This window comes from Canis lupus, chromosome 17 (genome assembly GCF_011100685.1).
Source record: "Canis lupus familiaris isolate Mischka breed German Shepherd chromosome 17, alternate assembly UU_Cfam_GSD_1.0, whole genome shotgun sequence".
Lineage (NCBI taxonomy): Eukaryota > Metazoa > Chordata > Mammalia > Carnivora > Canidae > Canis > Canis lupus.
The window spans coordinates 32,407,003-32,424,192 of record NC_049238.1 but is presented as its reverse complement, the minus strand read 5'-3'; the positions used below and the strand labels follow the sequence as shown (position 1 = coordinate 32,424,192).

General features: G+C 39.2%; 1 protein-coding gene and 1 long non-coding RNA gene across 2 annotated transcripts in view; one reads left to right on the top strand and one right to left on the bottom strand.

The window, feature by feature from the left end:
- SLC8A1 (solute carrier family 8 member A1) overlaps window positions 1-17,190 on the top strand; it is a 299,968-nt gene that overhangs the window by 47,039 nt on the left and 235,739 nt on the right.
- On the bottom strand, window positions 6,040-9,943 carry LOC111090586. Its single transcript, XR_005372349.1, has 4 exons — window positions 9,661-9,943; window positions 8,081-8,225; window positions 6,677-6,834; window positions 6,040-6,276 (listed from the first exon to the last, which is right to left on the bottom strand). It is a non-coding gene; the product is annotated as an uncharacterized LOC111090586 (long non-coding RNA).

Genomic DNA, 17,190 nt, shown 5'->3' with positions numbered 1-17,190 from the left:
ATACTTTAGCCAGTTCATGAAAAACTTATTTCTTGGGCAGCCTGGGTGGCTCATCGGTTTGGTGCTGCCTTCAGCCCAGGGCCTGATGTTTGGGGATGCGGGATCGAGTCCAGTGTCAGGCTCCCTACATGGAGCCTGTTTCTCCCTCTGCCTATGTCTCTGCCTTTATCTCTCTCTCTTTCTCTCTCTGTGTGTTTCTCATGAATAAATAAATAAAATCTTAAAAAAATACATTTCTTCCTACCTTTACCCCTGTGTGATATGTCAACTACATTTTTTAAGTAAGAGAATGTGTCAAAGGAGGACACATTTAAAAACACAAAATCAAAGTAAGAATCATCAGGTCCATTAATTCATTAATTATTCAACCATTGGGTACCTCTAATTTGCCAATCACAGTATCTCATACTGATATGTCAAAATGCTTATCACCATAAGACAATAGACTGTGCATTAGATAATACCTAAGCAAGTATAGTATTTATCCAGTATTCAGATGAATCCATCAAGTTGGACATAAAATAATTGCAATAGAATCCTTCTAATTTTATACCTTGTAGTTAATCAGCAGGAATTTTAAATTATTTTTTAAAGATTTTATTTATTTATTCATTAGAGACACAGAGAGAGAGGCAGAGACACAGGCAGAGGGAGAAGCAGGCTCCATGCAGGGAGCCCGATGTGGGACTTGATCCTGGGACTCCAGGATCACGCCCTGAGCCAAAGGCAGATGCTCAACCGCTGAGCCACCCAGGCGTCCCTGGAATTTTAAATTGATTTAGAATAAATATATATTTCATTTTAACCAAAACTAAATGTACCTTCATTCACTAATATTTTTATAGAATAACTAAAATATTTCTGTAAGTAAGGTTCTAGCAGTAGTAAATCTTTGTTTTCTTATTTGTTTAAACCACACCCATAATGTATGATTTCAGTTTCTTTAGAGATAGTTAGTTGCAAGGCAATTTAATTACAGAGTTCATCCATATTTTTCCCAATCTCTCACAATTGTCTTTCTCACATAAAATTAGACATTTTTTAAAGAGGTAGTATTAGTTGAGTATTTATAAAGCATTCTACTTGATTGGCATAGGATTAACTGTCTTTTAAAATAATCCTATTGCATTAGTTCATATAATATTTGATCAAATTATGTAATGACAACAACAAAAGTGGCATAACATGTTGGGAATAAACAAATGGACCCCTGGTGTTGGTGTGGGTCTGCCATCAGGCACCTGAGGATAATATACGAGGTCCAGTTGTTTATTTTTTTTAAGATTTTATTTATTTTTTCATGAAAGACAGAGAGAAAGAGGCAGAGACATAGGCAGAGAGAGAGAAACAGGCTCCATGTAGGGAGCCCGATGTGGGACTCGATCCCGGGGCTCCAGGATCACTCCCTGGGCCGAAGGCAGGCACTTAACCACTGAGCCACCCGGGTGTCCTGGTCCAGGTGTTTAATGTATCATGGAGAGCATTAAGCTTATCATCAAGGTCATCATCAGCTCATCATTAAGTAGAGATTGGTTAGGGGAACTTCCTCTGTCAAGTCTCTACTGAGTGCCTGCAATGTGCTAGGGTCTGTGGAAGGCTGCTGGGTTTAGCCTATCTTGATGAATTCACAGTCTAGTGAAGATAGGGGTATAAAGAAATAATTACAATTAGTGTGTCAACTATACTGAAACTTAAAAAAAGAAGTAATTGTAGTATAGTATTAAGTGCTTCAAGAGAGGGATGCGTGAGTGTTTGAAATTGTGGAGGAAGGTTAGACTTGCTGTATGGCAACAGGAGGAATGGCACACAGTAGAGAATTTTGCAAAATGAATAGAATTTTGACAAACCAAAGAGGGAGAAGTCTGTTATAGAAATAAAGATTGAGGTTTACAAATTCATGGATATATGCAACAAGTAGCAGCCATGAAGTTTATCACATTGGAGCCTCTATGGTTCTAGGCAGCTTGTTATAATCACTTGAAGAGAAGTATAAAAAAAATGTTATGGAAAGAAAGAGGAATGGAAAGGTTAGTTCCAGCTGGGTATGTGATATGGGGGTTGGGGGGGTAGAAGATGTGATAGTTGGGAAGGCTTCCTGAAGGAAGTGATAGCCATGCAATAAAACATTTCAGGCAGGGCTAGTGGTGTTGCAGAGGACAGCCAAGCCCTGATTCTGAAGTCTGGAGCAACCACAGAGGTTGTTGACATGGATATACAAACTGATGAGCTTGGCTAGCCTGCTTGGTGGAAAATTTTCTCTCTGTGGTCACATTCTCTTATAGGAAGCATAGAGGTTCGTTGAGCCCATAGATTCTGGGTTTTTTCATTCTGGGAAAAATTTCAAACTCAGATGCTGAAAAGTGTGGAAACTCAGTGAGTCAAAGCTGAGGGAGGGGAAGAATCTGGCATGTCACAGAAAAAGAGACATTTTTACTGCCCTACTTTGGGTCAGATATGCAGGGTGATTTGTTGAAAAGTAGCACATTCCCTAAAGAAGTAGGACACCTGGTAACCCTTATTTTAGTAGGAAGGCCAAATTTGGCTGTAGCCAGATTAGTAAGTAATTTCTGCTTTCCTGAAGTTGTGAAAAGCCCACTTAGATCCATGTGGACCCTCATTACTCAGGAAATTCTATTAGGTATAATCATTGAAATCCTAATAAGTGTAGCAATAAAGTAATTAAGGCACTCATCACTTGCCAAGTTACTTTATTTTGCTTTATTAGAACGATGAAGCATGTTTCAAGTGCAGCTGGTGGAACCCACTTGTGTGGAATAATTTGTGATGTTAAGTCAAACTTTGACCAACAAATCAAAGAATTATCTAAACATCTGTCTTAGAGCCCTTGGCTTAAATAAAAAAAGAAAGATGACACAGATATTTTTTTTTCTCATGAAACTTTTTTTTCCTTGTGAGACTAGAGAGTCTCATGAAAAAATTGAGTAAGTCACATACCCGTCACACATTAATACCTACATTTGTGGCATTTCATAGAAATTCTTATGATTGATTCATTCTTTTTCTGGGGTGTTTTATAACATTCTTTGGAGGCAAAGAATTTTATGGCACCTTGACACATAACTGAATTTAACTCCTACTGCCTATCAGCATGGCTGGGACGCAGGAGCCCTTGACCCCAGTTTTGTTATAAGGAAAATAAGTACAAGAATAATTGTCTGGGGGCACCTGGGTGGTTCAGTAGTTGACCGCCTGCCTTCGGCTCAGGTCATGATCCCGGGGTCCTGGGATCAAGTCCTGCATCAGGTTCCTTGCAGGGAGCCTGCTTCTCCTTCTGCCTGTCTCTGCCTCTATTTGTGTGTCTCTCATGAATAAAAAAATAAAATCTTAAAAAAAATAGAATAATTGTCTGGCTGACTTCTGAATACTGCTATTGAGATGAAGCAACAAAGAGTGCTTTGCAAATTGCAAAGTGCTAACCAAGTTAAAAGTATTAATTTGCAATTTTGTATAACGCTCATTGTGGACATTATAACACAATTATAGTGCCACAAAGTGCTGGTGTGTGCTATCAAGTTGCATAAACCAGATGTGAAATGCTTTATTAATCTTCACACCTCAAACTGTATTAGATCTACCAGAGCTCTTTCTTAATAGTTCCATGCTGGCAACATATTGAGCGAGCTATTAAGTTTTTACAGTAGGTATGCATTTTACGTTAAATTTAGACTGAAGGACGCCTGGGTGGCTCAGTGGTTGAACATCTCCCTTCGGCTCAGGACGTGATCCTGGAGACCCAGGATCGAGTCCCACATCAGGCTCCCTGCAGGGAGCCTGCTTCTCCCTCTGCCTATGTCTCTGCCACTCTCTCTGTGTGTGTCTCTCACAAATAAATAAATAAAATCTTATAAAAAATAAATTTAGCCTGAGAACTTCACTAGATTAAAAAAAAAAGAATTAAGTTTTTATCTCTGTTCACTACAACTTCTTGACAGACGCAGAAGCTAACTAGATAGAGAAGAATAGTTATTGAAGGTAGCCTGTGGAACAGCAGCACCAGCACCTGGGACCTCAAACCTGAATCAGAAATTCTGGACAGAAGGTCAAGCCATTCGTGTTTCTGCAAGTCATCTGAGTAGAGGAACCACTGATACTGGAGGAAAGAGCAATGGGGGATTTAAACATTTGCATTTGTTCATTTATTCTGTCAAAGTATTAAAACAGCATGGCTTATGACCCAGACATTATTCTAGAAACTGGAGGATGTGCAGTGGAAAAGGTGGACAGAGAGCCTGCCCAGGAGTGTACATTCTGGCCTGGGAGACAAAGAGTAAACAACTGAATAAGCAAATGATGTGATGTCAAGTGGAGAGAAATGCTGTGAAGGCAAAGCAGGATGGGGGGATAGAGCATGAGAGACTGCTATTTTAGAAAATGTGGTCAGGGAAAGCCTGTCTGAAGAGGTGACATTTGAGCCGTGCCTTAGTAAAGTGAGAGGCAAGGCCATTTCAAAGAAGGCAGAGAGTGCGCTGGGACAGAAGGATCTAAGAAGAATAGGAGCATGAATGGGGCACCAGGCCGAGCACTCTCCCAGCCTCTGACCTCAGCTTTTCTCCACAGATCTAGCTCATTCCTCTTTCTCTGCAAAGGGGGCCTTTGCTTCCGTGCCACAGGATGAGTAGAGGCCACTTCCACTCTGACCTGGTTCCAACTTAAAACTCCCAAGAAAGGATGTTGTTTTTCCTAGATGCTCATCTGCTCAAACCCCTCTCCAGGATTCCTGCCTCATTCAGAATGAAAGCTCCCCAAACTTGGTCTCCTGGTGTCTGGTGCTTCCTTCCTTCCTTTAGGCCATTATTCAACTGTCACTTTCTCCAGAAGGTCTTCCCTGAGACTCTAGGAAATTATGGCTCCTTTGTCTTTCCCTACGCTCCTTTTCCCTTTAGCACTTAACCCACATCAAATATTCTACATATTTTGATTATTTTATTTATTGTTGTTTCCTATTCATCAGAATTTAAGTTCAATGAGGACAGGGACTTTTGAAATTTTTTAAATATTTTATTTATTTGAAAGAGAGAGAGAGAAGGCACAAACGGGGAGGGGCAGAGGAAGTGGGAGAAGCAGATTCCTCACTAAGTGGGGAGCCCGATGTGGGGCTTGATCCCAGGACCCTGAGATCATGACCTGAGCTGAAGGCAGACACTTAACCGACTGAGCCATCCAGGTGCCGCTTGTATTTTTTATTTTATTTGATTTACTTATTCATGAGAGACACACAGAGAGAGGCAGAGACACAGGCAGATGGAGAAGCAGGCTTGTGGGACTTGATCCCGGGACCCCAGGATCATGACCCAGGCCAAAGGCAGACGCTCAACCACTGAGCCATCCAGGCGCCCCTTGTATGTTTTATTCATTATTTAACTGCAGATCCTGGACCAATATCTGCCATATAGTAGGTGCTTAATAAATATTCAGTGAGGGACTGAATGGTTATCAAGGGGTAAAGGATTAATTTCTACAAGGCCTAGGAGTTGAAGGTGAGTTTAGGTTGTGAAGTATAAGGCAACGAGAAGGGTTATAGCTCTGTGGAGTAACAAATCTTTCAAATGGCTGAGACTTCCAAGATGTGAAGCTTTAGTCTTAGTCTTCACCTGAATGGCCTTGAGGAAGTCACTGAAAATTTCCGGGATGCTATAATAGGGAGAGGGTAGTAGAAGTAGAGAGGCAGGGAGAGGACTAAACACTATTTGTGTATACTTCAGCTCTTACTCTGTAATGTAATACCTAGAGCCCAAAGCTCAAATATGTGGGACAGAACATTTTTTTTGTCTGTGTGGACATTTACTGAAACACACCCACGAATAAACAGTGTGATGTGTGTGTGTATTGATTCTTTTTGATCCCTGTTCTGGGGCTCTTAGCATCTGAAAAGCACCCATCCCAGCAGCGGTGCTTAAAGAAAGCACTTCCAATCTCTTTCTCGTAACCCACATGTACCTGTCTTCTATTGCTGCATAACAAATTGCCAGCAACATAGTGGTTTATAACAACATGCATTTTTTATCTCACAGTTTCCATGGGTTAGAAGGCCTTGCAGAGTTTAACTGGGCCTTCTGCTCAGGGTCTCACAAGACTGCAGTACGAGGTGTTGGCCAAGGCTGGGGTCTTATTTGGTGCTTGGGGGTATTCTTCAGAGCTCATGTGGTTGTTGGCAGAATTCTTTTCCTTGCACCCATAGACTTCATGGTGGCTCGCTTATTCAAGGCTAGCAGGAGAATTTCTTGGAGTATCTTCTTCAGTGAAGGCCTGGACCCCCTTTAAAAAGTTTACCTGATTAGGTCAGATCCACCCAGGAAAAATTCTCTTTGATTAACTCTAAGTCAAATTATTAGGGATTTAATACATCTGCTTACTCCCTTCATCTTTGCCATATCATGTAACTTAGTTTTAGGAGTGGCATCCCATCACCTTTGCCATTTTCTATTGGTTAGAAGCAAGTACTTCTTACGTGGAAGGCAATGGGAATAGACCTGGTTGTGAGCCATCAGAGGTCATCTTAGAATTTTGTCTATTATACCATAATAGAGAGTTTGGTAATTATGAGATAGAAGATCAGAAATAATTGTTCAGAATATGGTTGACCGGAGAGATTTTATGGGCTCCACTATGCTTATCTCAAGCATGTGTAGAAGCCACAAGCCCAGTTGCCCAATACCTTTCAAATAATTCTCTTGGTAAGAGTATCATTGGTCCTGAGGTGCCCAGGTGGCTCAGTCGGTTGAGTGTCTGACTCTTGATTTCAGCTCAGGTCATGGTCTTAGGTTGTGAGATTGAGCCCCAAGTCTCTGTCTCTGTCTCTGTCTCTGTCTCTCTCTAATGAAAAAAAAAAAAAGAAGAAAAGAGTATCAATTGTCCCATTATCTAGAGGGATGTGCCTCCCAACTTGCCTATATGGTTACCTGGTCCTGCTGTGCCAGATGGTTCCATCTGCCTCAGCATGAGCATTTCTTACGAGGCACATATCAGAGTGTCAACAGAATGGGGGACTTCCCCGGGTTTACAATGCCCATCTTTGTGCCTGCTTGTGACTGGTAACTTAAAGTTTAGCAGAATTTAGCTTAAGATTAGCTTTCATGGAAAAGCCCACTTGATAGTGAAATTGTAGAAGAGACCATAGCTACCATTTACCTCTAATTTCAGGTGACCATGAATCTTTTCCAAAATATTAAGAAGTAAATTGGCTTAGGTCAGATTATATAAGAAATAATTCATTAGGGTGTTTAACATTGTTCACTGTCACACACTTGAGGTTGCCAAGAAATACTAGAAGGCTAGGTTAACAGTTAAATCACAAATTTGTGTAGCAATTAGTGAAACTTAAAAATAGCATGATAATGATGTTGGAAAAAATGTACTCAGGGGAAACCTTTAAGTTGGAAAGTCTGCCTCTTTATTCAGAGTTCTAAATACCTTGCTGAAGAAGTCAACCTACAAACCTAAACACCTGGGTTCATACATTTGCTGAAATTTTCAGTTGCTTTGGTGTCTGGAGGGATGGTTCTCACCCTATTTAAAATCTATAATACCTTTTAAGAGAATAATTGGCTAGAAAACTCAGAATCAATTTCATTTAATTCTGTGGTAATGATCTAGAGTCATATGTTATACATGCAAGTTTAATAAGGCTGAACAGTATTTGACATCATGTTGAAAATAGAACAGATAAAAAATCTTCTAAAACTACCCAATTAAAATGTATCTTAAAAATGAGCTGCACTTTACAAAATGGGTTTATTGTAAATTTGTTAGAAAAATCCCTGCTTCAGACTCCATTGTCTTATCATTCCCATTGGGTTGAAAAAGAAACAAAACAAACCAACAAGAAGAGAAATATTACCCAATTTTGACTGACTTCTGCCTTGAATTCATCAAAGCCAAAGGTATAGATGTCTGAGTATTTGCTATTTGCTATTCTACAACTCCATTTTTGTGTCTGTTTGCTGTGTTTTGTGGTTGCTAATGAACTGATTGAGCACTCCTTCGATCTCTAAATTTCTTTAGAATATCAAGTGTGTCTTGTGACCACCATCAGCTGCAAACACAGCATCAATTAACTTACCAAAACAGAGCCTTTGGTGATTAATCCGTAATGACAGGGCTGTTCTCCCGACTGATTAAATTCATTATCAAGCAGCCAGAGGTAGAGTGCTTTCCATGGAAGATTTATTGCTCTGGAATTACCTTTCTCCCTCATCCTGATGAAGCTAGATTTGGTAAATAAGAAAGATGACAGTGCAAGGGGCTTCTTTTTCAAGGATAAGGATGGTTCTTTTTGAACGGCTAGTCTATGTTTCAGTGCACCAACTCCAAAAAACAAGGTACCTCCTTTTTTTTTTTTAAGTACCTCCTTAAACTTATGTCATCTTTGGTTATTATTCACAAAGCAGTTGAAACTGCCTTATGACCACAATGTGGAATGATGGGGTTCTTGTAGATCCTGTGTGTGAGTCAGGCTAGGAAGCTGAGGGTCCTTTCTCTTTCTACCACCACCTTGGTACATCTTATCCTCAGCAAGACTGGATTTGGATAATAGCTTCTAAATGGTTTCTTTGCCAGTTTTCTCCCTTTATAAGCCTAATTCATAGCCAAATTAATGTCTCCCTTGCTGTGATCTAGTCTCCCTTGTGCAAAATTATTTATACACACACACACACACACACACACGCACACACACATCCCAGAGTAGCCTAAGCCTTTTCTGTATTGAAATTCTATTAAATTCTATTTATTCATTCCATTCTTTCTTTTAAGTTTTCCTGATCACCTGAACCTGAAGTGACTTCCCTTTCATTGTCTGTATGATTTTTGGCATTTATTTATTTAAAAAAATTTTAAGATTTTATTTATTATTTATTCATGATAGACATAGAGAGAGAGAGAGAGAGAGAGAGAGAGAGAGGCAGAGACACAGGCAGAGGAAGAAGCAGGCTCCATGCAGGGAGCCCGATGTGGGACTGGTTCCCCGGTCTCCAGGATCACGCCCTGAGCTGAAGGCAGATGCTAAACTGCTGAGCCACCCTGGCTGCCTGATTTTTGACATTTAAAGAGTTCTTTCAGTAATTTAGCATTATTTCTGGATGTTTGTTGTGAACTTCAGTGAACTTGTGGATGCCTTGAAGGTACAAAAAGTCCAGACCTTGATTTCATTTTTCCTACTGGGTCAGGCAGGGAGTGTATCTGTAAATAGACCAGTATCTATGAGATTTCTTGGGAGGGTGACATGAACTTTTATTGTCTCCCAACTCATATGATCCATACTCATTTGAAGATTTACTAAGAATACCTAAACCTACTGCTTTAGTGTTAGGAGATGTAGAGAACAAATAGGAAAGAGTGGGAGAAAGGAGGGGTGAGATATCTATATCTATATCTATCTATACACATATATATATGAGTGAGATATATATATATATATCTCCCCAATACCTCCACACCATCTTTACCCTGTTTTGTTTATCTACTGGTTGGTTGGTTGGTTTGTTGGCAGGAGAAATGAGAATTCTGGGCTTCAGATCTTACTGTGCAATTTTGTTACTCAAGTTCTCTGAGCATTCATTTCCTTATCTGTAAATTAGATATATTAATACCTATTCCAGCTAAATAGGGTGGTATGTGTAAAACTCTTTGCAAAATGCCTACCTTAAAATAGACACTCAAGAGATCTTAGTTTGCCTCTAAATTAGTCTTGGAGACATTTTAGCAGGAAGGAAGGAGAATGACTATAACTTTATTATTGGTGACTTAGGATGTTATTCATATTGACATTGAATTATAGGCTGTAAATTTTGAGCATGGGAGATTTACTGACAACTGTGATTATTTATTTTTGAAGATACATGCTTTTGCTGAGACTGACCCAAGCAGAGGACCTGTGGGTAGAAAAGCAGACATAAGATGATTTTTGTGTATTAGCAAAAGGAAAGAGTCATATTTGCAACTGACATTCCCCCTTTTATAAATTCACTCTTTCACTCCCCCATTTCACCCCCCCTCCCCTCTGCACTCTGGTAACCACCAGTTTGTTCTCTGTATCTACAAGTCTGTTTCTGTTTCTGTTTCTGTTTGGTTTGTTTTGTTGCTAAGACTCTACATATAAGCAAAATCATATGGTATTTGTCTTTCTGTGTCTGACTTACTTAGCAGAATAATCTCTAGTTCCACCCATATTGCAAATAGCAAGATTTCATTATTTTTTATGGCTGAGTAATATTTCATTGTATACATATACCACTTTATATTCAATATATACCACCACATATTCAATTGTCTATTCATCTATCAATGAACAGGTTGCTTGTATATCTTAGCTATTGTAAATAATGTTGCAATAAACATAGGGGTGCATGTATCTCTTCGAATTGGTGTTTTCATTTTCTTTGGTTAAATACTCAATAGTAGAATTGCTGGATTGCATGGAGTTCTATTTTTTTGAAGACTTATTTATCTGAGAGAGAGTGTGTGAGAGAGAAAGAGCATGAACAGAGGGGAGGGAGGCAGAGGGAGAGGAAGAAGCAGACTCCCCTCTGAGCAGGGAGCCTGATGCGGGGCTTGATCCCAGGACCCTGGGATCATGACCTGAGCTGAAGGCAGATGCTTAACCAATTGAGCCATCCAGGCGCCCTACATAGTAGTTCTATTTTTAATTTTTTTGAGAAATCTCCATACTCTGTCATAGTGGCTGCAATAACGTGCATTGTCACTAATAGTGCATGAGGGTTCACTTTTCTCCACATCCTCACCAACACTTGATATATCTTGTCTTTTTGATACTAGCCAATGTGACAGATAGGAGATGATATCTTCCTGTGGCTTTGATTTGCATTTCCCTAATAATGAGTAATGTTGAGAATCTTTTCATGTGTCTGTTGGCCATCTGTGTATCCTCTTCGGAAAAATGGCTATTCATGCCCTCTGCCCATTTTTTAATTGGGTTGTTTGTTTTTTTGATATTGAGTTGTGTATGTTCTCCATATATTTTGAGTATTAACCCCTTATTGGATATGATTTCCAAATATCTTCCCCATTCAGGAGGTCGTCTTTTTGTTTTGTTGGTGGTTTCCTTCACTGTGCAGAAGCTTCTCAGTTTGATGTAATCCCATTTGTTTATTGGAGCTTTGGTTGCCCTTGCCTGAGGAGACTAGCCCAGAAAAAATATTGCTAAGATTGATGTCAAGGAGCTTACTGCTTATGTTTTCTTCTGGGAGTTTATGGTTTCAGGGCTAAAACTCAGCTCTTTAGTGCATTTGGCATTTATTTTTGTGTGTGGGGTAAAACAGTGATCCAATTTCTTTCTTATTCTTTTTTTCTTTTCTTTTCTTTTCTTTTTTCTTTCTTTCTTTCTTTCTTTCTTTCTTTCTTTCTTTCTTTCTTTCTTTCTTTTCTTCTTTCTTTCTTTCTTTCTTTCTTTCTTTCTTTCTTTCTTTCTTTCTTCTTTCTTTCTTTCTTTCGGCATGTAGCTATCCTGATTTCCCAGTAACATTTATTGAAAAGACTTTTCCCCATTGTGTATTCTTGCCTCCTTTGTCATAGATTTATTGACTATTGATGTGTGTGTGTGTGTGTGTGTTTTTCCTGAACTCTCCATTTTACTCTATTGATCTAAGTGTCTGTTTTTGTGCCAGTACCATACGTTTTTGATTACTATAGCTTTGTGGTATAGTTTGAAATCAGGAAACATGACATTTGCAGCTTTGTAAATTCACTCTTAATGTTGGAATAAAACAAAATCTACAAGTAATAGCTTTTTAAAGTGACATTCTTCAGAGCAAAAAAGTAATAAAAATGTTGATGACAGAAGTATTTTGACATTTCTGGACTCTATTCTTCAGTTTACAGTTAAAGACATAGTTTAGTTTTTTTTTTTCTAAGTTGGTTGGATAAGTTTCAGTGGAGTCTATAAGGCTGATATTGACATTTGGTAAGAATTCATTTTTTCAGTTTAGCATTCTTCCTCCTTTGTATCCCTCAGCACCTCTCCTCATAAACCAACTGGGATTTTCTTTCCATTCACTAGTAGGTGAGGCGATTTGTGATTCCCTTCCTATGTTAAGATCAAAGCCAGAGATAATGACTTTCCATTGTTACACTGGGGAAATGAAACAACAAACTATCATCCTATAAACAATGGGTTGTTAACTGCTGGGGAGGAAGTGTCTTCAGCAGGATTCCTTAGAACCCAAATTGATCTCGGAAATGTGGGAAATGTCTTCAACCTAGAAAGAATACAGAAAAATACGGTCATTACCAAGAATATTTGAACACTTCCAAGATACATTCTTTTGAACGAAAAGGCCACATAAGGTAGAGAGAAGAAGGAAGGGGAGAAAAGGAGTAGAGACAGCATTTATAAAGTTGAACATAAGAAAAATTAATTTCTTTTTCCCCCTTTGGAGCTGTTAAACCCACAGAATATGTAATCCAGCTGTCTGATGTTTGTTGTAGCAGTTTTATCTGTGAAGAAAATACTTCAGCATGATAAACAGTGAGATTTCCCAAGGGGAGGGGAGTTTGTGGCTTCTTTAAACAGAGAGTGCTACGTGTGCTTGAGTAAAGCTGATTAATGAATCTTACTTGTAGATTTTGCCAGAGTTAACAGGTCCCCATGGTGGAGCATATACACAAATTATGAGACATAGCATCTGAGGTTTTTTTCTTCCTCCTTTTCATTTTTCTTCCCCTTAGGAGTTCTGTGACCATATATAGCCATGGCATCAGTTTTCAGTGTGTAGGATTAAAATTTTCTGTTTAGGTTCATAGAGTAAGTCTGGAGTTGAATGTGATTATTATAAATATTTCTTGATTTTTGGTAGCAAGCTGTCTAATCCTTCCCGCATTAAGAGGGGCTTATCATTTTCTTCTTTTTAAATTACTTAGCTTTTGCAACTGTACCTTGGAAAAGCATCGAATTTGCTCTGAAGGGAATAAACAATGCTTAGAAAATAAGAAATGGGTAGGATGTTGCATCCCGATTTCATGTACGAATATAGACCTACTTTTGGATCTCTGTGCCTGCCCCCCCCCCCCCCCCCCCCCCACTGACTCCAAACCTTGTTCTGTTGTAAAACTGTGTTGTCTGGCTGCTGGGCTGCTGCTAGGGCAACAGAGGAAGGAGCCAGTGATGTCACATGCTCAGAATCTGCCTGCCAGAGACAACCTTTCCACAGAACAGGGTCAACCCTACACACAGACAATTTTGCATACCCCATTCCAAAGAATTACACTTTAACCTTTCATTTTTTTCATGTTCTCTCTTTAAATATATTTGTCTTTGTTCTATCTGCAGAATCAGGTAACATCTCATCATAATAAAAAGAGCTAGGATTGATTGAACATTTACTATGTACAAGTTACTCTGCATTGTGCTTTACTCTCATTAGCTCATTCAGTTCTCACAAAAATCCTGAGGTAGAAGATACTAGTCTTCTTCTGTCTTTTAGGAATGGGGAAACTGAGGCTTGGTAAAACTACAGCTAAAGCTTTGCCAAACACAAAAGTCCGTGTTCGGAAGCACCAGAAACTATACTTGACTTTCCCAGTCAGGTCCATAATAGTTGACTGGGCTGCCCTGGACCTCTTGAGCTTTTTCCCTTATTTCCCCCCCCCCCCACCCCCACCAAAGCTTCCTTATTTTTGAAGTTGTGATGTTTATGTGAAAGACAAAATGTAGAAATTTTTAAAAATTTTATTTCTTTGTTTATTTTTAAGTAAACTCTACATCCAGCATGGGCCTTGAACTTACAACCCTGACATTGAGAGTCATGTGCTCTATCGTCTGAGCCAGCCAGGTGTCCCCACAACAATGTAGAAATTTGGGGCACCTGGGTGGCTCAGTGGTTGAACATCTACCTTCTGCTCAGGTCATGATCCCAGGGTCCTGGGATCAAGTGCTGCATTGGGCTCCCCATAGGGAGCCTGCTTCTCCCTCTGCCTAAATCTCTGCCTCTCTCTGTGTCTCTCGTGAATAAATAAATAAAATCTTTTTAAAAATGTAGAAATTTAACCTGAGAAATTTTCTTCCACTTAATTCAAAGCTGACCCCTACCCTTGGAATTCAGTTCTTGTGTAAAGGTCCCCAAATGAAGTAAACTAGAATTATTCCAGGGTTGGGGTTTGGACCACTAGTATCATACTTAGAAATTCTTAAACAAAAAAAAAAAAAAAAGAAAGAAATTCTTAAACACTAGGCATAATTCTGCCCAAAGAAACCCCTCTAGTTATTGCTGCTTTAAAATAAACTCTTCTGGGCAGTACCGGTGGCTCAGCGGTTTAGCGCCGCCTTCAGTCCGGGCGTGATCCTGGAAACCCAGGATTGAGTCCCCACATCAGGCTCCCTGCATGGAGCCTGCTTCTCCCTCTGCCTGTGTCTCTGGCTCTCTCTCTTTCTATGTCTCATTAATAAATAAATAAAATATTAAAAAAATAAAATAAAATAAACTCTTCTGAAACTGGGAGGGGGTGGAGAGTCTTAAGCCTCCTAAGACTGAAATGAAATGTAGGTGGTCCTTCTAGCTATGGAGGTGGTGTGCTTTCAGAATACAACTCGTGAGCTGGGTTAAAGACTAAAAATGCACTGAATTTAGAATCATGAGTTTTGGGGTTAAATTCCCCAATATCCCAAGTTACTTTGCTTCGTTGACCTTCCATTTCTTTATTTGTAAATTGGAGATGATAGTAATAATGTGGTATTAAGCACATTGTTAATACTATGTCTTAATTAAATACGAGTATGGAGGTGAAAGTGCTTGGTAAATTGTAAAACACTGGAGCTGATATTAATTTCTGGAGATACTGACCCAAGAATACAATAGAGGCTTTCTTTGTTCTCACTGAAACATGTTTATTATCTTCATATACTTTGAAAATTTAACTTATTTTGTAATCCGTTATTAGAGGTAAACACACTTCTTAGCCAGAAGCTCAAATCAGTCTGATAAGAATAAGATACTTAAAAAATAAAATTTTCACCAGGAGATTGTGTTAGACTCAAAAGTAAAATAAGCTGTTAATTATACACAACAAAGCAAAGTTACTTTAAAAACAATACCAGGCCAGTGAGACCAACGTACAAGCTTGAGGTAAAATCAAGAGGAAATGAGAAAAGAAAGCATTTGAGAGAAATTGAGGGGAGTATACACTGGAGGAAAGGTTGGAAATGTAAATTGATTTCCTAGGGATCTGGTGTGCAGTCCTCTGTGGAACCTCTAGAAAAATGCCCAAGCCCTAAGAACTCGCCAATGTATGGTAAAGTTCTGGGAGAAGTTCTCAAAAGGTTATCACTCCTGCCCCTACAGTGACTCAGTGACAAACACAGAGAAAAGAGATCCTTTTCCTTAATTTTAATATGTATTATATCTCTGTTGAATCTATTTTCTAGAATTTATATCCAGAAATTATAGATGTGCAGCTGTTTGGATGCCATATCTGTCCATGCCATGTTTTGCTAAGACTACCAGCGTCACATAAGGTTTTATGTTCACCTCAACTTTATGTCTCTGTGGTCTTTATTTCATGCATCTTTATCCTTAAAGAAATATCACAAAGATATCAAACCACAGGGGAAAGTTTGAATTATTTTTTCAGTGTTTCCAACCAGTGTTTTGCCTTTCTGTTCTACCCCAGCAGCAGTAAGCATCGTTCTTCCTCATGATGTTCATCTCTCAGAATTGGCTGCCAGGTTTAATTTATAGCTGATTCTCCAAATTAGCTCTAGCCAATGGCTCAACAATTTAACCTGAAAGACTTGTAAAAGCTGCTAAAGAAAATCAAAGTGGACCTGCCGGAATTGTGTTGCCTGTGTACTCTGTTGGTGTTAGCACATTCTGTCGGTGCTAGCATGCATTGAAATGGCTGACAGCCACAGAAAGAAGGACAGGGGCCTTGGGGCTGGCCAGTCCATGACTCACTAAGCATGACATAGACAAGAGATTTGGCTGGAGTACAGTGAAACATCTCAGGACAACTGATGGCTGAAAAATAAGACACACTCCTAAAAATTAGCATGGCCAACACTATCCAGTCTTTCTTAGAAAGGAGCTGTTCAAGCCCCTGCACGTTAACATTGCTGAGAGATAATGTGCTGATGTTTCTGTTCCCAACTTAATACTATATGTGCTCAGCTAATGTGTCATATAGTTATATCCCTGAGCATCATGGAGGATGCAGACACAGAGGAAACAACCCATCTTGGATGATAACAGGCACAAATAGTAATAATAGAAAAAGTTACCCAATTTTCATGAAAGAGGAAGGGAATTATCTGGGAATTAGCAAATCCCAGTTCTTCCCAATAAAATCCAAAGTCAGAATATTAATAACTAGATTATATTAAAAGATTGAGGATTATGTTGATGATTAAATTAATATTATTTTTATAACATTGATAATATTCTAATATTTAATTCATATTAAATAGATTATAGAAAGAATTCGGGATAAACATAAAGAGCTGAATTTTGATTTAAACAAAAATAGTAAGGATGTAGGAGACCCTTCACACCAGTTCCAGTGAAAAAGATATGGAAATTTTTATTACCTTCAAGTTTCATGTGAATCAATGGGATAAAGTGTCTGTGAACAAAACTGGTGTAACCCTAGATGGCACTTAACAGAAACAATGTATCCAGAACCCTTAGATGTCATTGTCTCCCTCCCTACGCTTTGTACTGAGTAGACCACAGCTCTCATATTCAATTCCATTGTGGACCTGCATGTTCAGATGTCATTGACAATCTGGAGGATATCTTGATGAGATGGTTACCAATTACAGCAAAGTGGCACAGGCTGATAATACACACACGTTTGTCTCACTTGGGAGTGAGTGGTTGGTATTCAACAGGATAAGGAAAAGACCTACTGCAGTTTAGTAAAAGTTGTGTTTCCATTGGAAGAAGCAATTTGCCAGCATTCATCAGAAGTCAACAGAGCCGGGTTAGAAACGGGGCTGGAATAACAACTTGATGGGAAATCAGTAAGGGCAAAGGGAACACATAGGTGCCAAGAACCCAGAGGGCAAAGGACAGGTCAGAATTGGATGTTGCAAGTTGTAAAATGATGGCAGACATGGTGAATGGGGCCAATGTCAGGAAATCCCAAGTTGTCTAGAAGACACAGGCTTGACATTTGATGTCCAGAAACTAAAGAAAGCAGAGTAGGAGGAGGAACAAGGAGACC